The sequence below is a fragment of the Somniosus microcephalus genome, chromosome 2 (genome assembly GCF_052327205.1).
Source record: "Somniosus microcephalus isolate GS21.2 chromosome 2, FLI_Smic_1.0, whole genome shotgun sequence".
Taxonomy (NCBI): domain Eukaryota; kingdom Metazoa; phylum Chordata; class Chondrichthyes; order Squaliformes; family Somniosidae; genus Somniosus; species Somniosus microcephalus.
Window position 1 is genome coordinate 57,348,270 of NC_140988.1, and position 23,477 is coordinate 57,371,746.

Sequence of the window (23,477 nt, forward strand, 5' to 3'; positions counted from 1 at the left end):
CTCTCTTAAGGGGGAGGTGCCTGCAACAGCGAGATCGCCGCTTGCTAGTGCCGGCAAATGAGCCCGGCACCACGGAGAAGTGCCGGGCTCTCGGAAAACAGCCAGCAATGCCGCGGGGGGGGGTGGAGGAGGCCGGGGAAGGAGGTGCGGGCAGGCGGCCGCCGAAAAAGCGGCCGACTGCACCTCCGCCTTAACTCGCCCCACTAACGCTACAGGATGGCCCTGTTTTCTGATCGCTGTTTGCGGCCGCTGCGGAAGAGGCGGCCGCAACTAAATATGGCGGTCGGGCCGGTAGTGGGGCAGTAGCGGGGCACTGCGCACACCGATGACGTCATCGGTGGCGGCGCAGCGCTACTGGCTAACGCCGCCATTACCGCAGCGCTGAATATCGGCGAAAGCTCAGCAAGTGGCGCAAAAGCCCTCTTTGGGCGAAAACTGGGCGCAAAGCCTACTGAATTTCTAGCCCTATGTGTTTAACTCAATGTGATATTCTAAGTCTGAAACTAGAGTCTAACTTTATCCAATTGCTTAGGTATGAGGGGCGAGTTGGATAAGGTAGAGTAGGAAATTAGATTAAACTATATGATGGTAGATAAGCAGTGGCAAACATTTAAAGAAATATTACAAAATTCTCAACGAATATACATTTCATTGAGAAATAAAAACTCCATGGGAAAAGTGATCCACCCATGGCTAATGAAAGAAGTTAATGATAGTATTAGATTAAAAGAAGAGTCTTATAATGTTACGAAGAATAGTAGTAAGCCTGAGGATTGGGATAGTTTTAGAAACCAGCAAAGGATGACCAAAAGGGAGAAAGTAGAATACAAGAGTAAACCAGCAAGTAATATAAAAACAGATTGTAAGAGCTTCTACAAGTATGTAAAAAGGAAGTGAGTAGCAAAAGTAAGCATTGGTCCCTTACAGGCTGAGACAGGGGAAATTATAATGGGGAGTAAGGAAATGGCAGAGACTTTTAACAAATCTTTTGGGCTGGATTTTGCCAGCGTTCAAAGGGTGGGTTTGGAGGCGGGTCAGAGGTTAAAATCTTTTTAAAAACAGCACCTCATCTTCCGATTAGGCACTCTGCAGCCTTCCGGACTCAATATCGAGTTCAACAATTTCAGATCATAACCTCGGCTCCTATTTCATTTTTTCTTGTAATTTTTCCACTCCTTTCCCCCCCACCCCCCCCTTTCCTTTTGTTTTGCTCTCACACCTGGCAGCTATCCCTTGCCCTGTCAGTACACTTTACACCCAATCTCAGCCTATTACCATCTCGTCTAGCTTCTAACACCTTTTATTGTCTCTTTTTTACTTCTTTTGTTTCTTTTATTCTTTTGTCCGATCGCAGCCCTGCCTCTGATCTATCTTTTCTTTCCAGTTTTGAAGAAGGGTTCGACCCGAAACGTCAACTCAAATTTCTGTCCACGGATGTTGCCTGACCTGCTGAGTTTTTCCAGCATTTTCTGTTGTTGTTTCGTTAAAATCTTTTTGATTGACGGTGGGTTGCGATCCCGCTATCAACCCACCTCCACGCTACTTTGTCAAGTGCCGGCTCTGGGAGTCCCAATCAGTCCAGCCACCAATCGGTGGGAGAGGCACTTAAGGCAGTTAACAACTTGTTAATTGCCTAGATGAGCCGATTTTAACAGGGTCTTGCAATTTTATAACATTTTCAGTGTGTTCCACGTCAGCTGATTTGGTCGGGTTCAGCAAGTACCTGACTTCTTGACAGCTGCAGCTCCAGCATAAAAAGGGAGCTCTAACTTGGCTGACTTTCAGATGACAGGACTTTGTTTTTTCAGGTGTTGGAACACTTTTTGCAGCTCTACTGAGCTTGTAAGTGGTGAAGCTGAGGTCCATATGCATTGTGAGCTCCTGGGAAAACCCTCTCCCCATATTGACTGAGCACTTATAACTTCTAGTCCTCAACTGAGATATATACCAGCAGCATGGGATCCATCTATGCCCTCTCATCCTGGTCCTCAGAGTCGGAGGAAGAGCAGCCACAGCAGCAGCAGGACCAGGCACACCAGCAGCACCAACAACAGGAGCGCCAACCTTCTCCTCAGCCACCTGATGCTGCACAGGGCAGAGGGCGTCAGTGCAGGGCTGCTCCTCGCAGCTGGGGATACCCCCAACACAGGGTTTACAGGCCGAGGATGAGCTTCCTCAACTTGACTGAGTAGCAGTGCCAAAGGAGGCTGAGACTTTCGCGAGAGGTAGTCGCTGACATCTGCGCACTGCTGCAGCAACACCTGGAGCCCAGGGGAGCGGGTGGACACTCCTTACCAGTGACTGTCAAAGTCACCACCGCCCTTAATTTTTTTGCTTCAGAGTCCTTCCAGGGATCATCAGCAGACATCGTAGGCATCTCCCAGTCAGCCGCACACACTTGCATCACGCAGGTTACCAATGCCCTCTTTGCAAAGGCGCACAATTACATCCACTTCTCCACGGATGAAGCAGGTGTAACCGCGCGTGCAGTTGGCTTTGCAAATATGGCAGGCTTGCCAAGGGTGCAGGGCGTCGTAGACTGCACACATGTGGCTATTTGGGTACCCCATCACAACCCAGCTGTAGTTTTCAACTGCAAGGGCTTCCACTCGATTAACGTCCAGTTGGTGTGTAACCACAGGAAGAACATTATGCATGTTTGCGCAAAGTACCCTGGCAGTTGCCATGACTCATTCATCCTGCGGCAGTCTACTGTGCCTCAGCTCTTCAATCCGCCAACCCAACTTTCCGGATGGCTACTTGGAGACAAGGGCTATCCCCTGAAGACATGGCAAATGATTCAATTGAGAAGGCCATCAAACAAAGCTGAGGAACGCTACAATGCGATCCACATTTCCACCAGAGCCATCATCAAGCAAACCATCGGCTTGCTCAAAATGCAATTCAGATGCCTCGGCAGATCAGGTGGAGCCCTACAGTGTGCACCAGCCAGGGTCTCCAGAACCATTGCGGTCTGCTGTGCACTGCACAACATCGCACAGCACCGTGGCTTCCCACTGCCTGAGGAACAAGTGGCTCAGCGCACAGCCCCCTCCTCCTCAGAGGAGGAGGATGAGGAGGAGGAAGACCTTGCAGTGGCGGATGCACCAGTTCCACCAGCACACGAGCACATTGCTGCCTGTTATGCAAGGGATGCACTAATTGATGACAGATTCACTTAAGTTTACGAAGCAAACACATGTGGCTGCCACCTTCCTAACACACCATACACAATGTACAATAAACTGTGGGTTCCTATCACTCTCACCACCATCATTACAGATGAAAGGTGCCCTGACACCTCACTGTGACACTTCCATTTCTGGGCACACATAGGCCAACTCGAATCTTTGCCATCACATTTGTTTATTACAATTGAAATGGCGATCATTATATTCAATATGTATTAGATCAAAACACCCAAGTGACTACCCTTGTGCCTATAGGTGCTTAATCTTTCTCTTACACATGCTTCTACGTGGTGCTTCCCCTGTGGCTTCAGCAGATGTGGAGGCACCTTGCTCACTTTCATACTGCTCCTGCTTCGACACCTTTGGCGGGCATTCTCTGGGTTTGGAAACCTGGGAGGGCTCGGCAACAGTCTGCTCCTCCTACAGCTGTGCAGAGGCTGAGATGGCCATCTCAGTTGGGTGAGGACTCTGGTGGGTCTCTGACCGAGGGCTCTGCAGTGGCATGGGAGTGTGAGTGCTTGGAGAGGAGCCCACACTTCCTTGTTGCCCGCCACCAACATCCCTCTCATGGGTCAGCCGCACTTCAGTGCCTGCAAGTGGCTGGAGAGCACCTTGCTGCACATCAGAGGGGCCATGACGACCCATATCTGCACTGGCAGTCCTCCTCAAAAGGATGTCCATGAAGCTCTGGTCTCTCTGATCAATAGCTGCCCATCGCTCCTCCAGAGATGTCATTCTATTCTGAACAGTCAGCATGTTTTTGTGACTCTGGCGACTTATTTTCCTCCATGACTGTAGCCATCCTTTCTATGGAGATTGCCATCCTATCCATGGTAGTGTGTTCATGTGCCATTGCCTCCACCATGGCATTGCTTATGTTTGAGATGGACTCCTCCATTCTCTGCACACTTGCAGTTACCCTGGATGCAAAACCTACCAGAGACTCCTACACTTGTTGCTGGAGCTCCAGCACCAGTCTTTTTCTGGATGGCCCCAGAGGCACAGCGTCTACGTGCAGCTGAGCAGAGCTAGGAGCGCCCTGCGGCCTCCGACGATGATTCTCCACTGCTGTCCCTATCTCCACTGTACGAAAGGCTGATATTTAGAGATATTTAGTAGACGAGAATCATATATGTATAACTTCAAGTGTAGCCATTGACCAAATAATATTACCTATAATTACTCCTGGGTAACTGGAAGGTAACTTGTTCAAAATGTAGCTGCACGGTCAAAAGCAGTTTTGACTAAGTTTTGATAACAAACAGCCACAGACTGCGAGTGAAGGTTAAATCATTTAATAACATATTATGATGCTAAGTAGGAATTAGAATTCGCTTAACAAAACTAATTGCAATGATATTTTAAAAATAATTAGTATAAGGACATAAAATGAGAGAGATCGTGGAGATACAGTATTTGTCTGGTAGATTAAAGTGAGATAGTTTGGATACCTCAAGACTAGTGAAACAGCGCTGATATGGGCCCTTGGTATAAAGGCCTTGTACCAGGGAAGCTAGAAATGAAAGAGATAAAGTAAATTCCAATGAGGTGAAAAACTATAAACAAGATAACACTGAACATGGCAAAGTTGGTGGAAAAGTACTGGAAAAGCAGGATGCTACCTTAGTCTGAGTGACAATGGTATTTTGACCATTAGAACCAATTAAAAAAGGTGATTTTGTTAAAGACCATATATGGACACTGGCCAAACCAACTTTTGATAAGAAAAGGGTTAAAACTTCGATACCCAAAGAGCAACTTCACACAAACATACTGCGAGGACAAAGGTACAGACTTAAGATGACGTCATCTGTGTCCGAGAGGTTATTGCAAGCTATTCATTAAAACTATCACCTAATATTAAGTATATTACGCTGTATGCTTAATAAATCTTGATCTATTGCTGAAACATACTGGCTGCTGCCTATTGGTGTCTTGTCCAAGTACTCAGAGAGCGTTAAGATCTTACACCACCATCTGCTGATGCTCACTTGTGAGCTGTGATACACCAGGTGACAACACTACTCTATCTCGCAAACTACCCACTGAGGTGCGCATCTCTGCGCTGGTGCTGGGTGTGCTCAATTCTGCTGACACTGCACCCTCAGAGGTTGCAGCTTCCTCTGAGGAGTCTTCCAGCTCTTCCTACTGGACAGTGTGAGGGGGCTCGCGATGGTCCTGTGGAGGAGTAAAGGCATGAGTTATACATGTGATATTAACATAGCAGGCACATCAAATTGTGCAGATGATCATAACTCAATTTGTATGAGCATCAGATGCCATATCAGTCACTCATGCAATGTAACTGAGAGAGATGCAAATCTATTCTGTCACCAACTTGCTCTACTGTGCCCATCTGACCGTCCCCCACTTCCAGGTCCTTAGCACCTCCAACAATGTCGAGAGCAGCTTCCTCAGCGGTGGTCAGCTGGGCAATGGAAGGTGGCCCTCCTCCTGTCCTGCCTCTCTCCCTCTTATTGTGGGCTCTCTTTTTCTGCAATGAGGGACACAAGTGGAGTTGGAGTGAGAATGTTGGAGTGAGTGTAGAGAATCCATAGCATAAATGCTTAGAAGGAGACAAAGATGGAGTGAGGTGCCAATACCCTGTGCGTTGTTAGTTGTTGGTATTGCAGAACAGTGATAGCGAGTGTGAGGGGTGCATAGTCGAATAGTGAAGTGATTGTGTACATAGAGAGAGGGATGGTTAAGGGTGCAAGGGATGTAAGGGTAAAGTGGGATGTGCAGGAGTAGGTTGACAATGCAGAGTGCTGGTGATGAGAGGAGATGGGGAGCAGATTGAAGGTAAGTGTGATGTTAAACTCACTTTTGCTGAGCGTACCAAGTCATTAAACCTTTTTCTGCACTGCACCCAAAGATCTGGAGCTCACCTCCTCAGCAATTTGCCGCCAGGCTGCTTTGCTTTGCTGAGGAGGCTTCCTCCGTCTGGATGAGGGGAACAGTACCTCCTGGTGCCCTCTCACTCCCTCCACAAGAGCATGGAGGGAGTCATCATCAAAGCTGGGAGAGGCCTTCACTCTTGCAGCAGTCATGGGTACAATTTCAACAAGGAGAAGCAACAGGAAAGGATGGCTTTGAAACAATGCTGCACGGGCACCCGAAATACAGTGTCAGCAGTGACGAGCAGCAGACCCAAACCCACTAATTGGACCAGGTAGCGCGCACGGACACATTAAGTAGGCCACTTAAGGAAAAATCGTAGTTTCTGGGCGGCTGAAAGCGGAGGCGGGACTGGAACCCGCCGAACATCAAACCCGCACTCAACCCGCCTCCATTAATAAAATCGCGGCCCAGGTATCTGCTTCACAGTAGAAGACATAAAAAACCTACCAAAAAAAGTGGGGAACCAAGGGACTAATGAGAGTGATGAACTTAAAGTAATTAATATCAGCAGAGAAAATGTACTTGAGAAACTAATGGGACTAAAAGCCAACAAATCTCCTGGGCCTGTTGGCCTACATCAGTAGTAGGGATAATGCTAGAATCCATTGTTAAGGAAGTGGTATCAGGGCACTTAGAAAATCATAATATGATTAGGCAGAGTCAACATGGTTTTATGAAAGGGAAATCATGTTTAACAAATTTATTATAGTTTTTTGAGGATGTAACTAGCAGGGTAAATAAAAGGGAACGAGTGGATGTAGTATATTTGGATTTTTAAAAGGTATTCGATAAGGTGCCACATAAAAGGCTGTTATGCAAGATAAGTGCTCATGGGGTTGGGGGTAATATATTAGCATGGATAGAGGATTGGTTAACAGACAGAAAACAGAGAGTAGGGATAAACGGGTCATTTTCGGGTTGGCAGGCTGTAACTAGTGGGGTGCCGCAAGGATCAGTGCTTGGGCCTCAGCTATTTACAATCTATATTAATGACTTAGATGAAGGGACTGAGTGCAATGTATCAAAATTTGCTAACAATACAAAGCTAGGTGGGAAAGTAAGCTGTGAGGAGGACACAAAGAGCCTGCAAAGGAATATAGACAGGTTAAGTGAATGGGCAATAGGGTGGCAGATGGAGTATAATGTGGGGAAATGTGAGGTTATTCACTTTGGTAGGAAGAATAGAAAAACAGAATATTTTTTAAATGATGAGAAACTATTACATGTTAGTGTTCAGAGAGATTTAGGTGTCCTCGTGCAGGAAATACAGAAAGTTATCATGCAAGTACAGCAAGCAATTAGGAAGGCAAATGGCATGTTGGCCTTTATTGCAAGGGGTTGGAGTACAAGAGTAATGAAGTCTTACTACAGTTGTATAGTACTTTGGTGAGACCGCACCTGGAGTACTGTGCACAAAGGTACAACAAAGGTTCAGTAGATTGATTCCTGGGATGAGAGGGTTGTCCTATGAGGAGAGATTGAGTAGATTGGGCGTATACTCTCTGGACTTTAGAAGAATGAGAGGTGATCTCATTGAAACATATGCGATTCTGAGGGGGATTGACAGGGTAGGTGCAGAGAGGTTGTATCACCTTGCTGGAGAGTCTAGAACTACAGGGCATAGTCTCAGGATAAGGGGTAGGCCTTTTAAGACTAAGACGAGGAGGAATTTCTTCACTCAGAGGGTTGTGTATCTTTGGAATTCTTTACGACAAAGGGCTGTGGATGCTGAATCGTTGAGTATATTCAAGGCTGAGATAGATAGATTTTTAGACTCTAGGGGAATCAAGGGATATGGAGATCAGGAGGGAAAGTGGAGGTGAGTTCGAAGATCAGCCATGATCGTATTAAATGGTGGAGCAGGCTTGAAGGGCCGTATGGCCGACTCCTGCTCCTAATTGTTATGTTCTTACGTACACTTTAACAAGATGCGAAGAGCTTATTGAACAGCTGAGTCTCCCTGAAATAGCCGACGTGCTTAATACGTTGTAAGTGGTGCCTTTGTAATTGACTTCTACGATGATGAAAAATGGTTATTGTTAACGATTGCCCTTCATAAGCATGGCTGGTATATGTGGTGAGGACTGTACTACAAATTTTGTACTGAATCGTTAATTTTCGCCCCTCCCTCCCCCCACCTCGAGCCATCTTGTTTCTGTAATTGATTTAATGGTCTTGCCCAGAATCCTCATCCTCCTCACTGGAAGGCATTGCGTTGTTGGTGAGCATCGTTTGTTCTGGGCATTCCTGCTCTCGCCTATCCCTCCTCACTTACCCAAACCTGTGGCTCGTCACCACACTTTCCTCTACCACTGCCAGCTTCCTAACTCTCAACAGGATGACTACCCTCTGAAACATTTGCTCCAGAAACCTCTTCCTCTTCCTGATGTGTCGCATTCTCTCCCACCCTGCCTCAAGTTCTGATATCTTGTGGTCAAGTAATCTCAGCTGAAGACACAGTCATAGACACAGATGTGTTTGTCGGAGTTAACATCTGCTACTCAAAACTCCCACATCCTCCAGGAACCACACATCATTTTCCCTTTCCGTATTACCATTCTTACTACAAATGATCATTAAGTTATAGTTAAGATTATATTTGTACCTACTTAAATTTCAATTGAGCTGCTCTGCTCCCCCTTTTCCCCCTGCTCTGAATTCACACTCTAGCCAAATTCCTATTGTGGAAGTAATGTTTATACTTCCATCCCCAACTCAGCGAATGGCCGATCTGCAAAGTCAGCTTTACACTCAGACAACAAGTTGAAAATCTGCCCCACTGTTTCAAGTTAAACAACCAAATAAATAACCTCCACACATTTGCATAGATTGCAATAATTTATCGTGAAATCTGGAAGGTGTTGTTTTAAACTTGTCAATGTCTACATCTGACAGCCATTTAACATTAGAGAAATTAGCCTTGCACGAAGACTTGACTCCCTTAACAGGCATGGACAGGATAGCCACGGATGCCTATGATGCTTGATTCATTGCATATTTCCAGCATTCTCTTTCACAGTCCTCCAGATGGCTTGAATTTAAAAGAACAGCAACAAAGAAAAGAAGAAAATGAACTCATCATTCAAGATAGCCAGGTTCCAGCTCTTAGTTTTGATGTTGTTTCCATTTTTAACCAGAGAAGGACATCTGATTCTTTACAATGCAATCAATGCTTTTTTTTAAAATTCATTTTTGGGATGTGGACGAATTTATTGCCCATCCCTAGTTTCCCTGTGAAGCCCAGTTGCACTGAAGGGCCTTCTTCAACTGAGTAGCTTGTTCGACCACTTCAGAGGGCAGTTAGGAGTCAACTCCATTGGTGTAGGACTGGAGTGACATCTAGGCCAGACCAGATAAAGACGACAGGTTTTCTTCCTTAAAAGAAAATTAGTGAACCAGTTGGGTTTTTACAACAATCCATGGTCACTTTTACTGATACCAGCTTTTCAGTTCCAGATTTCTGTTTAAAACTGAATTCAAATTCTCAAACTGCCCTGGCGAGATTTGAACTCACACCCTACTGGATTATGAGTCTAGACCTTTGGATTACTAGTCAAGTACCCACTACGCTACCGTCCCCTCTATTTACATAGCTATCTCCTTATGTATATGGTGCTATCTAGTGTGATTAGTAAAACCAAAAAACATTACATTTTCAGGAAGCTGCATTCCAATTAAGAAAAAAATACTTGTATGTTATCAAAGATTGACTTTATTAAATAAAGACGGCAATTTTCCTCATAGATGTTGAATGAAAATAGCAGGATACGTTCTTTGGATAAAGACTTGGGTCCCACAGCATTCATGATCAGTAGTTCAAACAACACAACATGGGAGAAATTACAACGATGATGTTACCAAATGTAGTATAATGTTGATATGCTTAGTTGACTGAATTTTCAATTTTTCAAATCAAGTAGTTTCCTACAGGCTGTACTGTATAAGAGTTAACAGAGCATCCTCCAAAACTGCAGAGCAAGACATATATCATTGTTGCAAACAGGGTATTTTAAAGTGTAGACTACAATAGAGTCCTAGCTGGATAGCATGGAATTAAGATTAAGATATCTGGAAGCGAAACTGTGGCCTCTGGTTTAGAAGATTGAAATAAAGATGGAGGTATAAAAAGTTGCATTACTTACCACAGCAGAGAGACAGACCAGGAAACCAAGAGAGAGAAAAATGACAAAATGGCACAGCAGGACAAAATTAATGAAGAAGAGAGACAAAAACACAAGAGAGCCACAACATGCTAGCTCTCCAAAGCTAATATCAATTACAGATGGTTCATTTCGGCTGGCTCCCTCCCTTCCCTTTTTCCTCATTTGGCCCAGCAAGGGAGAAATAAAACTACCTGGAACCATGATGTTCAAAGCATGACTTCACACTAACTGATATACATTACTAACCTTCATGAACCACAACATGCCATTCGTTATGGTTCGAGCTTTCTCAAAGGCTTTTTTTCTCTGCAAATGGCTTGATGACAGACTATGTCTCTCATAATTTGAAACCTGTGTCTTTTGTTCTCTGCCACACTAAGTTTAGCAGAGCCCAGGGCTGACAATTAACCCCAACCATGTTAAATTGCTTACTGAGAGCATGTTGGATGCCCACTAGGTCTCCTGTCAATCCACTTTCAAAGGGCTAAACTACTGACCAGATTTATTTACAATTAAAATGATTCTCGGAGCAGAAACATGGGCAAAATACTATATTGTGGCGGAGCCACCAAGGGTCTCAGAACAATTGGTAATAATCCCTTTAACTACAGTATAGTGCAACCGCGGACTGCACCTTTAAACTGCCTGTTAACTGTACTGTATTGTGTTTTCCTGCACTCCACGTGATGATGTCATGATGCTGCTCACGTGACCACCAGTGACGCGAAGAACGTGATGACATCATGACGTCAGCTTCCAGAATCTTCCAGTAGTCGTCGAGTGCCCAGCAAGCTGTATAGACCTGTATACCGTTTCTCCTGTAGTTTCCCTGTTAACTTCGTTGTTCATTAAAACCTGTTGATTTGATTCATCGAGTCGAATACTTTATTCAGCTAGGAACCTCCGTTCCTACATTGGTGACCCCGAGCTCGTCGGACAACTTTCATCAAGGATGAACACGAACGCCGTCGCCCTTAAACTGCCGCAGTTCTGGGAACAGCAGCCAGCAGCATGGTTTTTCCAGGCAGAAGCACAGTTCGCTCTCCGGGAGGTCACAGCGGATGCGACCCGTTATTATTACGTGGTTGCTGCTCTCGACAGTGCCACGGCCTCGCGGGTCGTCAGCATCCTTGGAAGCCCACCGGAGGAGGGCAAGTACGAAGCGCTTAAAGCCCGTTTGCTACAGGTATTTGATCTTCATAAGTCGGAGCGGGCACGCAAGCTTATTTCCATGCCCGGCCTCGGAGACTCAAAACCGTCAGAGCTGATGAGTCAAATGCTCACGCTGTTGGGTGCGGAACCCCAATGCTTTTTATTCCGTGAGCTTTGCCTCTGCCAGCTACCTGAACCGGTTCAGGCGGCATTGGCCAACACAGCCTTCACAGATGGTGCTGAACTCGCTGCAGAGGCAGACAAGATATTTACTGTTACTCAGCAATGTTGTGCAGCCACGAGGCGCCTTTCCCCCACGCGAGCGAAGCCCAGCCCTCCCCCAGCAGGATGGTACGCGTACCACGCCCGTTTTGGCGCCAAAGCTCGATGCTGCCGGCCTCCTTGCAGTTTCCCTCAAGAAAACAAACAAAAAAAAAACTCCAACAAGCCCGCGTCCTCCCGGACGGGTGACAAGGTCTAACAAGCACAGCAAGTTAGCTATGGCGGCGGGCTCAGCGGGCAAACTCATTTATGTTACGGATTCCGTTACGGGCCGCCGATTCCTGTGCGACACTGGTTCACAGTGCAGCATCCTCCCGGCATCAAAGCTGGACTTACTATCCGGCAGCCAAGGGCCTTCCCTCGTGGCAGTAAATGGCGCTGCCATGCATACGTTCGGGAAACGGACGGTAAACTTAACCTTCGCCGGTCAACGTTTTGTCTGCGACTTTATTACAGCCAAGGTCTCACAGGCCATCCTGGGGGCCGATTTTTTCTGCGCCAACGGTCTGCTGGTCGACGTCCAACACTGCCGACTCATTAATGCGTCCACTTTCCACGCAGTGCCCTGCCACCGCAGCACTGCCGTGTCCTGGTCGGTGGCCTGCGCGGTTCCGTCACAAGACGGCTTTACGCGCCTGCTCGGCGAATTCCCGGAGCTCACCAGGCCCACTTTTTTGGCTACAAGCACACGGCACGGGGTGGAGCACCATATCTCCACGACCGGAGCACCAGTTTACGCGCGGGCGCGGCGATTAGAAGCCGGCAAGCTGGCAGCTGCAAAGGCTGAGTTCCAGACCATGGAGCGCCTCGGGATCATCCAGCGTTCGGACAGCCCTTGGTCTTCCCCACTGCACATAGTACACAAACCAGGCGGCAGATGGCAATCTTGCGGGGATTACAGACGCTTAAACGATGCCACGACACCGGACAGGTACCCTATTCCCCACATCCAAGATTTTTCGGCTCATACCGATTTGGATACTGTTGAGGGGGATGACGCACCAGGGGAAGGCAGCAGCAGCCAACTTCCTGGCACTGGGGGTGCTCCTGCTGCCCAGGAAGGGAGGAAAAAGAGTGGGAGAGCAATAGTGGTAGGGGATTCTATAGTAAGGGGAACAGATAGGCGTTTCTGTGGCCGTAGACGTGAATCCAGGATGGTTTGTTGCCTCCCTGGTGCCAGGGTCAAGGATGTCACTGAGCGGCTGCAGGGCATTCTGGAGGGGGAGGGTGAACAGCCAGAGGTCGTGGTCCACATTGGTACCAACGACATAGGTAAAAAGAGGGATGAGGTCCTGCAGCAAGAATTTAGGGAGCTAGGTGGAAGATTAAAGAGCAGGACCTCAAAGGTTGTAATCTCTGGATTACTCCTGGTGCCACGTGCTAGTGAGTATAGGAATAGGAAGATAGAACAGATGAATGCGTGGCTACAGGGATGGTGCAGGAGGGAGGGCTTTAGTTTCCTGGATCACTGGGTCTGCTTCTGGGAAAGGTGGGACTTGTACAAGTCAGACGGTTTACACCTGAACCAGAGGGGGACCAATATCCTTGCGGGGAGGTTTGCTAGCACTGCTGGGGGGGGTTTAAACTAACTTGGCAGGGGGAAGGGATACAGAGTGGAGCTATAGTAGGGGGTGATTTACAGCCAAATACGGAGGAAAAAACAAGTCAGCTGGGAAGGCAGAGCAAATATGTGAAGGCAAAAGGGAATATGGCAAGGCTGGAAGGCATTTATTTTAATGCAAGGAGTCTTGCAAACAAGGTGGAGGAACTGAAGTTGTTGTTGAACACATGGGAGTACGATATTGTTGCTATCACGGAGACATGGTTGAGGGATGGTCAGGACTGGCAGCTCAATATTCCGGGGTATAGAATCTCCAGGCGAGACAGAGGGGGGTGTAAAAGGGGAGGGGGTGTTGCAATATTAATTAAGGAGTCAATTACTGCTGTAAGGAGGGATGATATATTAGCGGGTTCCTCTAATGAGGCCATATGGGTAGAACTTAAAAACAAAAAGGGGGCAAGCACTTTGCTGGGAGTGTACTATAGGCCCCCAAACAGTCAGGGGGAGATAGAGGAACAGATATGTAGGCAAATCTCAGAGAAGTGCGAAAATAATAGGGTAATAATAGTGGGGGATTTCAACTTCCCCAATATAAATTGGGATAGTCAGAGTGTGAAAGGCTTAGAGGGTGCAAAATTCTTAAAGTGCATCCAGGAGAGCTTTTTGAGCCAACATGTAGAAAGTCCTACAAGAGAGGGGGCGGTACTGGACCTAATTCTAGGGAGTGTAGCCGGGCAAGTGGTGGAAGTGTCAGTAGGAGAGCATTTTGGCGACAGTGACCATAATTCGGTGAGATTTAAGGTGGTCATGGAAAAAGACAAAGACGGCCCGGAAATAAGGGTTCTAAATTGGGGGAAGGCCGATTTTAATATGATAAGGCAGGATCTGGCCAAAGTGGACTGGGAGCAGCTACTTATAGGAAAATCCACATCAAAACAGTGGGAGACTTTCAGAAGGGAAATAGAGAGAGTACAATGCCAACATGTTCCTGTAAAGGTCAAGGGTGGGACCAACAAGCAAAGGGAACCTTGGATGACAAGGGATATACAAAAATGCATTAGGAAAAAAAGGGGGGCTTTTGGCAGTTACAAAAGACTAAAGACGGAGGAAGCCTTAGAGGAGTATAAAAAGTGCAGGGGCATACTTAAAAAAGAAATTAGGAGGGCGAGGAGGGGCCATGAAATAACACTGGCGAGCAAAATAAAGGAAAATCCTAAGATGTTTTATAAGTATATTAAGGGCAAGAGGATAACCAGGGAAAGGGTAGGGCCCATTAGGGACCAAAGTGGCAATCTGTGTGTAGAGCCAGATGATGTAAGCGGGGTTTTAAATGAATTTTTTGCATCTGTGTTCACTATGGAGAAAGACGATGTAGACATAGAAACCGGGCAAGGGGACTGTGACATACTTGAACATATTAGCATCGAGAGGGAGGAGGTACTAGCGGTTTTAGCAGGCCAAAAAGTGGATAAATCCCCAGGCCCAGACGAGATGTATCCCAGGCTGTTGTGTGAGGCAAAGGAGGAGATTGCAGGGGCTCTGACACAAATTTTCAGAACCTCTCTGGCCACAGGGGATGTACCAGAGGACTGGAGAACAGCTAACGTAGTATCACTATACAAGAAGGGTAGCAGGGATAAACCAGGGAATTACAGGCCAGTGAGCCTAACATCTGTGGTAGGGAAATTATTGGAAAAAATTCTGAGGGACAAAATTAGTCTCCACTTGGAGAGGCAAGGATTAATCAGGGATAGTCAGCATGGCTTTGTCAAGGGTAAATCATGTCTGACAAATCTGATTGAATTTTTCGAGGGGGTGACTAGGTGTGTGGATGAGGGAAATGCTGTGGATGTGGTTTACATGGACTTCAGCAAAGCTTTTGACAAAGTCCCGCATAGGAGACTGGTCAAGAAGGTAAGAGCCCATGGGATCCAGGGTGCCTTGGCGCGTTGGATCCTAAACTGGCTGAGTGGCAGGAGGCAGAGGGTGATGGTCGAAGGTTGCTTTTGTGACTAGAAGCCTGTGTCCAGTGGGGTAACTCAGGGATCAGTGCTGGGTCCCTTGCTGTTTGTGATCTACATAAATGATTTGGATGAGAATGTAAAAGGTATGATCAGTAAGTTCGCGGATGACACGAAAATTGGTGGGGTGGTAAATTGCGAGGAGGAAAGCCTCAGGCTACAGGACGATATAAACGGGTTGGTCAGATGGGCGGAAAAGTGGCAAATGGAATTTAACCCTGAAAAGTGCGAGGTGATGCATTTTGGACGGACAAATAAGGCAAGGGAATACACAATGAGTGGTAGGACCCTAGGAAGTACAGAGGGTCAGAGGGACCTTGGTGTACATGTACATAGATCCCTGAAGGCAGCGGAACAGGTAGATAAGGTGGTTAAAAAGGCATATGGGATACTTGCCTTCATTAGCCGAGGCATAGAATATAAGAGCAGGGAGGTTATGATGGAGCTGTACAAAACGCTGGTGAGGCCACAGCTGGAGTACTGTGTGCAGTTCTGGTCGCCTCACTATAGGAAGGATGTGATTGCTTTGGAGAGGGTGCAGAGAAGATTCACCAGGATGTTACCTGGGATGGAGCGCCTCAGCTATGAAGAAAGACTAAACAGGCTGGGGTTGTTTTCCTTGGAGCAAAGAAGGCTGAGGGGGGACCTGATTGAGGTGTACAAAATGATGAGGGGCATAGATAGGGTAGATAAAGAGGAACTTTTCCCCTTAGTAGGGGGGTCAATAACAAGGTGGCATAGATTCAGGGTAAGGGGCAGGAGATTTAGAGGGGATTTGAGGAGGAACTTTTTCACCCAGAGGGTGGTTGGAATCTGGAACTCACTGCCTGAAAGGGTGTTAGAGGCAGGAACCCTCACAACATTCAAGAAGCATTTGGATGAGCACTTGAAATGCCACTGCATACAAGGCTATGGACCAAATGCTGGAAAATGGGATTAGACTGGACAGGGCTTGATGGACGGCGCAGACACGATGGGCCGAAGGGCCTCTTTCTGTGCTGTATAACTCTATGACTCTATGACTGATCTGGCTGGAAACGCTATATTTTCGAAAGTGGATCTCGTTCGTGGATATCACCAAGTTCCGGTGCACCCTCCAGACGTCCCCAAAACGGCAGTCATCACTCCGTTCGGCCTTTTTGAGTTCCTCCGCATGCCATTCGGTCTGAAAAATGCAGCTCAAGCATTCCAGCGTTTGATGGACTCTGTATTACGGGACCTATCCTTCATTTTTGTCTATTTGGACGACATCCTAATAGCCAGTAAGGATTCGACAGCTCACATGGCCCATTTACGTACACTTTTCGCCCGACTCAGCCAACATGGCCTTACTGTCAATCCGGCCAAATGCACGTTCGGAGTATCCTGCATTGATTTCCTGGGACGCAGGATTACCCCAGAAGGCGCCGTCCCACTAGCCACCAAGGTAGAGGCAGTTACCGCATTCCCGCAGCCTCGCACGGTCAAATCTCTGCAAGAGTTCTTGGGGATGGTAAATTTTTATCATCGTTTCGTCCCCAAAGCGGCCCGGTTGATGCAACCTCTGTACGAAGCACTAAAGGGAAAGTCAGGCAAGGATGTTCTCACTTGGACACTGCAAATGGACCAGGCGTTCCGCGATACCAAGGCGGCGTTGGCAGACGCAACTATGCTGGCACACCCACTTCCGGGCGCGACGGTTGCCCTCACTACGGATGCCTCCGACTACGCCATCAGAGCAGTTCAAGAGCAATGGGTCGACGGGGGTTGGCAGCCGTTAGCCTTTTTCAGCCGCCAACTGCGCAAGAACGAGCGAAAGTATAGCACTTTTGACAGAGAGCTGCTAGCCCTGTTTTTGGCCATCAGGCATTTCTGTTTCCTCCTAGAAGGCCGCCCGTTCACTGCCTTCGTGGACCACAAGCCACTCACCTTCGCCATGGCCAAAGCGGTGGAGCCTTGGTCAGCTTGGCAGCAGCGCCACCTCACGTTTATATCCGAATTCACGACGGATTTGCGGCACGTGTCAGGCAAGGATAATCTCGTGGCAGATTGCCTTTCCTGAGTTCCAGTCCAGGCAGTCCACCTGGGCATCGATTTCGTCGGACTGGCAGGGGATCAACTGGCAGACCCAGAGGTACAGGCGTTTAGGACCACGCCTTCCAGTTGGCAGGTTGCAGACGTGCCATTTCAAGAGGCAGGAACCACGCTCTTGTGCGACACATCCATGGGAGTGCCCCGGCCCATTGTGCCGGTCGAATGGCACAAGAAGGTATTCCAGGCAATCCACGGGTTATCTCACCCGGGGATGCGGGCTTCTCAACGGCTACTGTCCCGCAAATTCATTTGAAAAGGCATGCATTTGGACGTCCAGGACTGGACAAACAATTGCGTCGATTGCCAAAAGTCCAAAGTTCACCGTCACATCAAGGCCCCGCTGGCAAACTTCCCGGTGCCTGAGCGCCGTTTCGACCACGTTCACGTGGATTTAGTAGGCCCCCTTCCCGGGTCACGTGGATTCACACACCTCCTGACAGTCGTAGACCGGACCACCAGGTGGCCAGAGGCGATTCCCTTGGCCGCCACAACCGCAGCAGACGTAGCCAGGGCATTTCTTTCGTCGTGGGTAGCTCGTTTCGGGGTGCCATCGGACATCTCCTCGGACCGCAGTCCGCAATTCACCTCAGAGCTGTGGAACACAGTGGCACAAGGCCTGGGTACCAAGCTGCACCGTACCACCGCGTACCATCCGCAGGCGAATGGCCTGTGCGAAAGGTTTCATCGGTCCCTCAAAGCGTCCCTCCGTGCCAGCCTGAGAGGATCCAACTGGGTGGATAGGCTCCCATGGGTGATGCTAGGCCTCCGGACAGCACCAAAGGAGGATCTCCAGTTTTCATCGGCTGAGCTGGTTTATGGCCAGACACTCAGAGTGCCAGGTGACTTCCTCCCTCCACACACCGAACCATAGTCTGCAGCTCAACAGCTCCTACTTCATCAGGAGGCGGCTAGGAATTTCCGGCCCATCCCAACCTCGCAGCATGACCTGCAGAGGCCTCACGTTCCGACAGAGCTCATGAGTTCGGACTATGTCTTTATTCGACAAGACGGTCACAGAGACCCACTCAAGCCGTCGTATACCGGACCTTTTCGTGTCATCTCATCAGGGGAAAAATTCTTCACAGTCGAAGTCGGTGGAAAGTCTGATACTGTTTCTGTCGACCGGCTCAAACCAGCCCACCTGGATCGGACTGAGCCTGTCGTGGCTGCCCAACCGCCTCGCCGTGGCCAACCACCGTTAGCCACCAGACCAGCTGTGCAGCAACCCACCGTCAAACAGCCCGATTCGGCCTCCGACGCGCCTGCACCTCTGACTACCGTTTCTGCCTTGCCCAGGACGCCGCTTCTGTCGCAATCCGGCACTGGTTCTTCGAATAACGCCCCGTTTCCACTGCCTGAGTTTCGTCGCCATTCGGCCAGGATCATTAAGCCTCCTACGCGGTTGACAATGTCTGTTAAAGTGGATTCTGGGGGGGGGCCTGTGGCGGAGCCACCAAGGGTCTCAGAACAATTGGTAATAATCCCTTTAACTACAGTATAGTGCAACCGCGGACTGCACCTTTAAACTGCCTGTTAACTGTACTGTATTGTGTTTTCCTGCACTCCACGTGATGATGTCATGACGCTGCTCACGTGACCACCAGTGGCGCGAAGAACGTGATGATGTCATGACGTCAGCTTCCAGAATCTTCCAGTAGTCGTCAAGTGCCCAGCAAGCTGTATAGACCTGTATACCGTTTCTCCTGTAGTTTCCCTGTTAACTTCGTTGTTCATTAAAACCTGTTGATTTGATTCATCGAGTCGAATACTTTATTCAGCTAGGAACCTCCGTTCCTACAATATAACACATCAATAAATTTACAATACATACAAATGGACAGAGTTTCTAAAAGTCTATTATTCATCAATTTTCTATAGGTAAGCTTTTGAAAAACAAGAACAACAACTTGTATTTATATAGCGCCTTTAACGTAGTAACAGGAGTGTTATAAGACAAAAAATTTGATTCAAGCCACAAAAGGAGAAATTAGGGCAGGTGACCTAAAGCTTAGAATCATAGGCCTAGAAATTCACTTTAGCCCCATTTGGGGCACCAGCCTCGCCAGGGCGCTAAAAGTAGTGCCCCGGGAGCATTCGCGGCCGCCCGCCGGAAATTCAGTTGGAGCGCCCCAGAGGGAAGCGCGGCGCTACTCGAGGCGCCCCGCATCCCTCTTGGGGCACTGCAACTGAATATTGTAGCGCAACGTGCCGCAGCGCCACACGCTGCGGCACGTCGCGCTGCAGTACTGCAGGCCTTCCTCCCCTACTTAAAGGGAAGGGACCTTGTTCTGCGCGATCTGGGGCCCAGCTGGGCCCCCGAGGATCGCGAGTGCCGGCAAAAGAGCCCGGCACTGAGGAGAAGTGCCGGGCTCTTGGAACGCAGCCGGCACTCCGCGGGGGGGGATCAGGAGGTCGGGGACGGCAGTGCGGAGAGGTGCTGGCAGGCGGCCAGCAACAAAAATGGCCGCCCCGCACCTCTCCTTTAATTTGCGCCTCTACCGCTGCAGGAAGGCCCCCCTGAACCGGTCGCACATAGAGTTCGGCGGTAAATCAGGGGGCGCTTCCTAATATCGTGGCTGGGGCGTCAGCGGGGCGCTGCGCACACTGATGATGTCATCAGTAGCGGCGCAGCACTAACGGCTAGCGCCACTATTAGCGTCCCGCTGAATTTAGCGGGCGGCGTGGCCAGTGGCTTCCGACCCACGTAGCGCCCTTTTAATGTGCTAACGGGTGGCGCAGCCCACTGAATTTCTAGGCCACAGAATCATAGAAAGTTACAGCACGGAAAGAGGCCATTTCGGCCCATCATGTCCGCGCCGGCCAATGAAGAGCTATCCAGCCTAATCCCACTTCCCAGCTCTTGGTCCGTAGCCCTGCAGGTTAGCGCATCCCAAGTGCACATCCAAGCACTTTTTAAATGTGGTTAGGGTTCCTGCCTCTACCACCCTTTCAGGCAGTGAGTTCCAGACCCCCACAACCCTCTGGGTGAAGAAATCTCCCCTCAAATCCCCTCTAAACCTTCCACCAATTACTTTAAATCTGTGCCCCCTGGTTTTTGACCCCTCTGCTAAGGGAAATAGGTCCTTTCTATCCACTTTATCTATGCCCCTCATAATTTTATATACCTCAATAAGGTCTCCCCTCAGCCTCCTCTGTTCCACGGAAAACAGACCCAGCCTATCCAGTCTTTCCTCATAGCTAAGATTCTCTACTCCCAGCAACATCCTTGTAAATCTCCTCTGTACCCTCTCTAGTGCAATCACATCTTTCCTGTAATGTGGTGACCAGAACTGCACACAGTACTCTAGCTGAGGCCTAACTAGTGTTTTATACAGTTGAAGTATAACCCCCCTGCTCTTGTATTCTATGCCACGGCTAATAAAGGCAAGCATTCCGTATGCCTTCTTAACCACCTTATCTACCTGGCCTGCTACCTTCAGGGATCTGTGGACATGCACTCCAAGGTCCCTTTGTTCCTCTACACTACTCAGTGTCCTACCATTTAATGTGTATTCCCTTTCCTTGTTAGCCCTCCCCAAATGCATTATCTCACACTTCTCCGGATTGAATTCCATTTGCCACTGTTCTGCCCTACTGACCAATTTATTGATATCTTCCTGCAGTCTACAGCTTCCCTCTTCAGTATCAACCACACAGCCGATTTAAGTATCATCTTCAAACTTCTTAATCATACCCCCTATATTCAAAGCTTGGTCAAAGAGGTAGGTTTTAAGGAGCATCTTAAAGGAGGAAAGAGAGGTAGCGACACAGAGAGGTTTAGGGAGGGAATTCCAGAGCTTAGGGCCTAGGCAGCTGAAGGCATGGCCAACAATGGTTGAACAATAATAATCAGGGAGGCTCAAGGGGGCAGAATTGGAGGAGCGCAAATATCACCTGGGGTTGTGGGGCGGGCAGAGATTACAGAAATAGGGAGGGGCGAGGCCATGGAGGGATTTGAAAACAAGGATGAGAATTTTGAAATCGAGGTGTTGCTTAACTGGGAGCCAATGCAGGTCAGTGAACACAGGGGTGATGGGTGGCGGAATTTGGTGCGAGTCAGGACACGGGCAGCCGAGTTTTGGATGACCTCAAGCTTATGTGGGAGGTCGGCCAGGAATGCGTTGGAATAGTCAAGTCTAGAGGTAACAAAGGCATGGATGAGGGTTTCAGCAGCGGATGAGCTGAGGCAAGGGCGGAATCGGGTGATGTTATGGAGGTGGAAATAGACGGTTTTAGTTATGCCGCGGACATGTGGTCGGAAGCTCATTTCAGGGTCACATATGGCACCAAGGTTGCGAACAGTGTGGTTCAGCCTCAGACAGATGTTAGGGAGAGGGATGGAGTCAATGACTAGGGAACGGAGCTTGTGGCAGGGATCGAAAACAATGGCTTCGGTCTTCCCAATATTTAATTGGAGAACATTTCTGCTAATCCAGAACTGTATGTTGGACAAGCAGTCTGACAATTTAGACACCTTGGAGGGTCGAGAGAAGTGGTGGTGATGTAGAGCTGGGTGTCATCAGCGTACATGTGGAAACTGACGCTGTGTTTGCGGATGATGTTGCCAAGGGGCCGCATGTAGATGAGAAATAGGAGGGGGCCAAGGATAGATCCTTGGGGGACACCAGAGGTAAAGATGCAGGAGCAGGAAGAGAAGCCATTGCAGGTTATTCTCTGTCCATGATTAGATAGATAAGAATGGAACCAAGCGAGTGCAGTCCCTACCCGACAATGTGGAAAACTGCCCAGGTATATCCTGTCCCCCCCAAAAAAGGACAAATTGAATCCAGCCAATTACCACTCCATCAGTCTACTCTCAATCCTCAGCAAAGTAATGGAAGGTGTTGTCAACAGTGCTAGCAAGCAGCAATACTCATCAATAAACTGCTCACTGATGCACAGTTTGGGTTCCGCCAGGACCACTTGGCTCCAGACCTCATTACAGCCTTGGTCCAAACATGGACAAAAGAGCTGAATTCCAGAGGTGAGGTGAGAGTAACTGCCCTTGACATCAAGACAGCATTTGACTGAGTGTGGCATCAAGGAGCCCTAGTAAAATTGAAGTCAATGGGAATCAGGGGAAAGACTCTCCACTGGCTGCAGTCATACCTAGCACAAAGAAAGATGGTTGTCATTGTTGGAGGCCAATCATCTCAGCCCTAGGACATTGCTACAGGAGTTCCTCAGGGCAGTGTCCTAGGCCCAACCAACTTCAGCTGCTTCATCAATGACATTGCCTCCATCATAAGGTCAGAAGTGGGGATGTTCGCTGATGACTGCACAGTGTTCAGTTCCAATCGCAACTCCTCAGATAATGAAGCAGTCCATGCCCGCATGCAGCAAGACTTGGACGACATTCAGGCTTGATCTGATAAGTGGCAGGTAACATTCGCACCACACAATTGCCAGGCAATGACCATCTCCAGCAAGGGAGCATCTAAGCACCACCACTTGACAATTAACGGCATTACCATCACCGAATCCCCCACCATCAACATCCTGGGGGTCATCATTGACCAGAAACTTAACTGAACCAGCTACATAAATACTGTGGCTACAAGAACAGGTCAGAGGCTGGGTATTCTGTGGCAAGTGTCTCACCTCCTGACTCCCCAAAGCCTTTCCACCATCTATAAGGTACAAGTAAGGAGTGTGATAGAATACTCTCCACTTGCCTGGATGAGTGCAGCTCCAATTACACTCAAGAAGCTCAACACCATCCAGGACAAAGCAGCCCGCTTGATTGGCACCCCATCCACCACCTTAAAAATTCTCTCCCTCCACCACCAGCACACCGTGGCTGCAGTGTGTACCATCTACAAGATGCACTGCATCAACTTGCCAAGGCTTCTTTACCAGCACCTCCCAAACCCACAACCTCTACCACCGAGAAGGACAAGGGCAGCAGGCACATGGGAACACCATCACTTCCAAGTTCCCCTCCAAGTCACACACCATCCTGACTTGGAAATATATTGCCATTCCTTTATAATCGCTGGGTCAAATCCTGGAACTCCCTGTGGAAGTACCTTCACCACACGGACGGCAGTGGTTCAAGAAGACGCCTCACCACCACCTTCTCAAGGGCAATTAAGCATGGGTAATAAATGCTGGTCTTGCCAGCAGCACCCAC